This window comes from Schistocerca nitens, chromosome 8 (genome assembly GCF_023898315.1).
Source record: "Schistocerca nitens isolate TAMUIC-IGC-003100 chromosome 8, iqSchNite1.1, whole genome shotgun sequence".
Taxonomy (NCBI): Eukaryota; Metazoa; Arthropoda; class Insecta; order Orthoptera; family Acrididae; genus Schistocerca; species Schistocerca nitens.
In genome coordinates this window covers 200,434,668-200,439,378 of record NC_064621.1, presented here as the reverse complement: position 1 = coordinate 200,439,378, position 4,711 = coordinate 200,434,668, and the positions used below count along the sequence as shown (strand labels likewise).

Genomic DNA, 4,711 nt, shown 5'->3' with positions numbered 1-4,711 from the left:
CTATCTTCCAAACTTTACAGAAGCTCTCCTGCGAACCTTGCAGAACTAGCACTCCTGAAAGTTTGGAAGGTAGGAGACGAGGTACTGGCAGAGGTAAATCTGTGAGTACCGGGCGTGAGTCATGCTTCGGTAGCTCAGTTGGTAGAGCACTTGCCCGCGAAAGGCAAAGCTCCCGAGCTCGAGTCTCGGTCGGGCACACAGTTTTAATCAGCCAAGAAGTTTCATATCAGCGCACAGTCCGCTGCAGAGTGAAAATCTCATTCTGGAAACATCCCCCAGGCTGTGGCTAAGCCATGTCTCCGCAACATCCTTTCTTTCAGGAGTGCTAGTTCTGCAAGGTTCGCAGGAGAGCTTCTGTAAAGTTTGGAAGGTAGGACACGAGGTACTGGCAGAGGTAAAGCTGTGAGTACCGGGCGTGAGACGTGCTTCGGTAGCTCAGTTGGTAGAGCACTTGCCCGCAAAAGGCAAAGGTCCCGAGTTCGAGTCTCGGTCGGGCACACAGTTTTAATCTGCCAGGAAGTTTCATATCAGCGTACACTCCGCTGCAGAGTGAAAATCTCATTCTGGAAACATCCCCCAGGCTGTGGCTAAGCCGTGTCTCTGCAACATCCTTTCTTTCAGGAGTGCTAGTTCTGCAAGGTTCGCAGGAGAGCTTCTGTAAAGTTTGGAAGGTAGGAGACGAGGTACTGGCAGAGGTAAAGCTGTGAGTACCGGGCGTGAGTCGTGCTTCGGTAGCTCAGTTGGTAGAGCACTTGCCCGCAAAAGGCAAAGCTCCCGAGTTCGAGTCTCGGTCGGGCACACAGTTTTAATCTGCCAGGAAGTTTCCTATCAGCGCACACTCCGCTGCAGAGTGAAAATCTCGTTCTGGAAACATCCCCCAGGCTGTGGCTAAGCCATGTCTCCGCAATATCCTTTCTTTCAGGAGTGCTAGTTCTGAGGGTTCGCAGGAGAGCTTCTGTAAAGTTTCGAAGGTAGGAGGCGAGGTACTGGCAGAGGTAAAGCTGTGAGTACCGGGCGTGAGTCGTGCTTCGGTAGCTCAGTTGGTAGAGCACTTGCGCGCGAAAGGCAAAGGTCCCGAGTTCGAGTCTCGGTCGGGCACACAGTTTTAATCTGCCAGGAAGTTTCATATCAGCGCACACTCCGCTGCAGAGTGAAAATCTCATTGTGGAAACATCCCCCAGGCTGTGGGTAAGCCATGTCTCCGCAACATCCTTTCTTTCAGGAGTGCTAGTTCTGCAAGGTTCGCAGGAGAGCTTCTGTAAAGTTTCGAAGGTAGGAGGCGAGGTACTGGCAGAGGTAAAGCTGTGAGTACCGGGCGTGAGTCGTGCTTCGGTAGCTCAGTTGGTAGAGCACTTGCGCGCGAAAGGCAAAGGTCCCGAGTTCGAGTCTCGGTCGGGCACACAGTTTTAATCTGCCAGGAAGTTTCATATCAGCGCACACTCCGCTGCAGAGTGAAAATCTCATTGTGGAAACATCCCCCAGGCTGTGGGTAAGCCATGTCTCCGCAACATCCTTTCTTTCAGGAGTGCTAGTTCTGCAAGGTTCGCAGGAGAGCTTCTGTAAAGTTTGGAAGGTAGGAGACGAGGTACTGGCAGAGGTAAAGCTGTGAGTACCGGGCGTGAGTCGTGCTTCGGTAGCTCAGTTGGTAGAGCACTTGCCCGTGAAAGGCAAAGGTCCCGAGTTCGAGTCTCGGCCGGGCACACAGTTTTAATCTGCCAGGAAGTTTCATATCAGCGGACACTCCGCTGCAGAGTGAAAATATCATTCTGGAAACATCCCCCAGGCTGTGGCTAAGCCATGTCTCTGCAACATCCTTTCTTTCACGAGTGCTAGTTCTGCAAGGTTCGCAGGAGAGCTTCTGTAAAGTTTGGAAGGTAGGAGACGAGGTACAGGCAGAGGTAAAGCTGTGAGTACCGGGCGTGAGTCGTGCTTCGGTAGCTCAGTTGGTAGAGCACTTGCCCGCGAAAGGCAAAGGTCCCGAGTTCGAGTCTCGGTCGGGCACACAGTTTTAATCTGCCAGGAAGTTTCATATCAGCGCACACTCCGCTGCAGAGTGAAAATCTCATTCTGGAAACATCCCCCAGGCTGTGGCTAAGCCATGTCTCCGCAATATCCTTTCTTTCAGGAGTGCTAATTCTGCAAGGTTCGCAGGAGAGCTTCTGTAAAGTTTGGAAGGTAGGAGACGAGGTACTGGCAGAGGTAAAGCTGTGAGTACCGGGCGTGAGTCGTGCTTCGGTAGCTCAGTTGGTGGAGCACTTGCCCGCGAAAGGCAAAGGTCCCGAATTCGAGTCTCGGTCGGGCACACAGTTTTAATCTGCCAGGAAGTTTCATATCAGCGCACACTCCGCTGCAGAGTGAAAATCTCATTAATGAAAAATTAGCTCCAATATATGTGAAACGAATATTAGGAATTTGATTATATGTTGTTGAAATGAATAGGGATTAAAAAAATTCCTTATTAAGTTTTAATCTATATAATTGAATAACTTTAGTGTCGATTATACTGAACTCCCAAATGGCAAAATAAAACAAAAATCAATTAAAGTTAAATTCAATCATGAAGAATTGAATAGTACTGAGCAATTTTAACTGAAACAGAAAAAAGAGAAACAGATAAAAGTTGGTGGAAATTTGATTATTACATTGGTTACTCCTGTTGTAAAAAAATTATTGAATATCTAATGAAGAAAAAAACAAAACACGAAAGTGGATTTATACCATTATTATTAGCTTCAATACCATAACTAGCAACTGCTGGTTCATTCCCTGGCGGATTTGCAGCAATTGTGAATGTAGTTAAAAAGCTGATAAAGTTTTAGAATATAGCAATGGCAAGGAAAGGAAATGGATGTTGAAAAAAATTCTGATAAATAATAAAAAATACAACATGACTTTGTCTAATTTTTGACATTGAAGAACTGGTTAAACCATTAAAAATTAAATATCTTTCTGGCGTTTTTTGGTTGATGAATTCCCTGATGAACCAAAAAATTTAGACTGTTGATACTAAATTAAGATACATCTGATTATAATGCTACTCATTTGATTTGTTATTATAAGAATTAAGATACTAAATTTGTTTTTCATTTGCATGGGGGAAATACACCAAAAGTAGTAAATTATTTATGAAAAAATGATTTATATTATAAGATCGAAAGGAGGCAAAATATTAACGAATTTATTTGTGGTCATTTTTATCTGTTTTAAAATTGTTATGGATAAATTAAAATTTTAATGATATCTTAAATTTAATTGATGGACATTTTTGGAAATTGTATGTTCAACACATTAACGATTTAGAAGAAAGTAAAGATTTTCAACTATTATAACCAGAAATTAAAAACTCCAAAATTTGAAGATTATCAAGTAAAATTCAAATATTTTAAATCATAAATTAAAAATGTGCCATCATTAATAGATAGATAAATGAAAATTTCGTTAGAGTTGTCGGAAACAAAAATTAAAAATATTCAGTCATCAATATATGAAAAAAACAATCACTAGAGCCACATGAAAAATTTAAAGATGTCCAAAGATTTCAGTCATCAGTAAATCCGATAATAAATTGTCTAATGAAGCAATCTCAAAACGAACTAACCAATTTTTTAATTAAAAATAATAATACTGATTCTAAAGGTAGAAGATTAATGAATGTAAATGATCCAATTGCTAAAAAGCAAGTAGTGAACAAACAATATTTAGAAAAGGACAGTGCTAATGTTGTTACTGAAGCTGAAAGTACAAATATATTAATGCAGCTGAATAAATATTTCAAAAAAACTAATGTATCAAATTATTTTACAAAAAAACGATCAGAAAAAGATTTTCCAGACTATTCTGAAAAACTCAATACTTAAATGATTTAAGCAATCTTAAAGATAAAGTATATGATAATATAATAATGGAATTTACTTTTATGACTGGAGGTTCACAAAACATGCACAATAACAATGATTATGATTTTAGTCTTAAAAAGTTGTTCTTTTTGGTATATCTGTAAACAGTGACTCAACAATTAATGATTGTCATCTCTTGATGAGTGTGTTTGACAAACTTAACAAAAGAACTCATGACAAAAAAACAGTAATAATTAAATTTTCTAATAATACGATTAAAAGATTCTTTTAAAATTCTTTCTGTAGAAGTTAGGTTAATTATATTTGATGAAATAATTTAATTTTTTGATTCTATATAAATGGAGAATCATAACAACATTTACTGTTTGAAATGTAAAAATTTACTGGAACACAAATTCTAATAGAGGAACAACTAAAAATGGACAATGAAGATTTGTAGATATTTGTTCTATTTGTAAACCTAAAAAAAGCAAATTTATAAAAAAATGAAGGTAATGGATTAAATATCAGTAAAGAAATTGTTAATGAATTACATAAAGAATTGGAAAAAAAATTTAATGTAGTTCTTTTGGAATACAGGATTATGACTGGTTTAGTCGAAATGGATACTGGATAACTAAATTAAATTTCGAAAATAAATCAAAGATATAAAAAATTTATTTAACTGTTATAGATATTTTTCTCCAAGATTTGCTTGTTCTATTCCAGATAAAGATAAAATACATAAAAGTACAGCTGATCCCTTTGAAAAAGTATTTGAGCTGAGAAAACTGAAAAATTTACAAGCAGATGATGGAAAAGAAGTTTATCATAAGGTATTTCAATAATTAATCAAACAATTTAATTTTAAACAT

At 38.5% G+C, this 4,711-nt stretch overlaps 2 non-coding genes across 2 annotated transcripts; both read left to right on the top strand.

Moving 5' to 3' along the window:
- The first annotated feature begins 423 nt into the window (after positions 1-423).
- Trnal-caa (transfer RNA leucine (anticodon CAA)) lies at positions 424-498 on the top strand. Its single transcript has one exon. It is a non-coding gene; the product is annotated as a tRNA-Leu (tRNA).
- A 1,128-nt stretch (positions 499-1,626) lies between these two features.
- On the top strand, positions 1,627-1,701 carry Trnas-uga (transfer RNA serine (anticodon UGA)). Its single transcript has one exon. It is a non-coding gene; the product is annotated as a tRNA-Ser (tRNA).
- Positions 1,702-4,711: the final 3,010 nt, after the last annotated feature.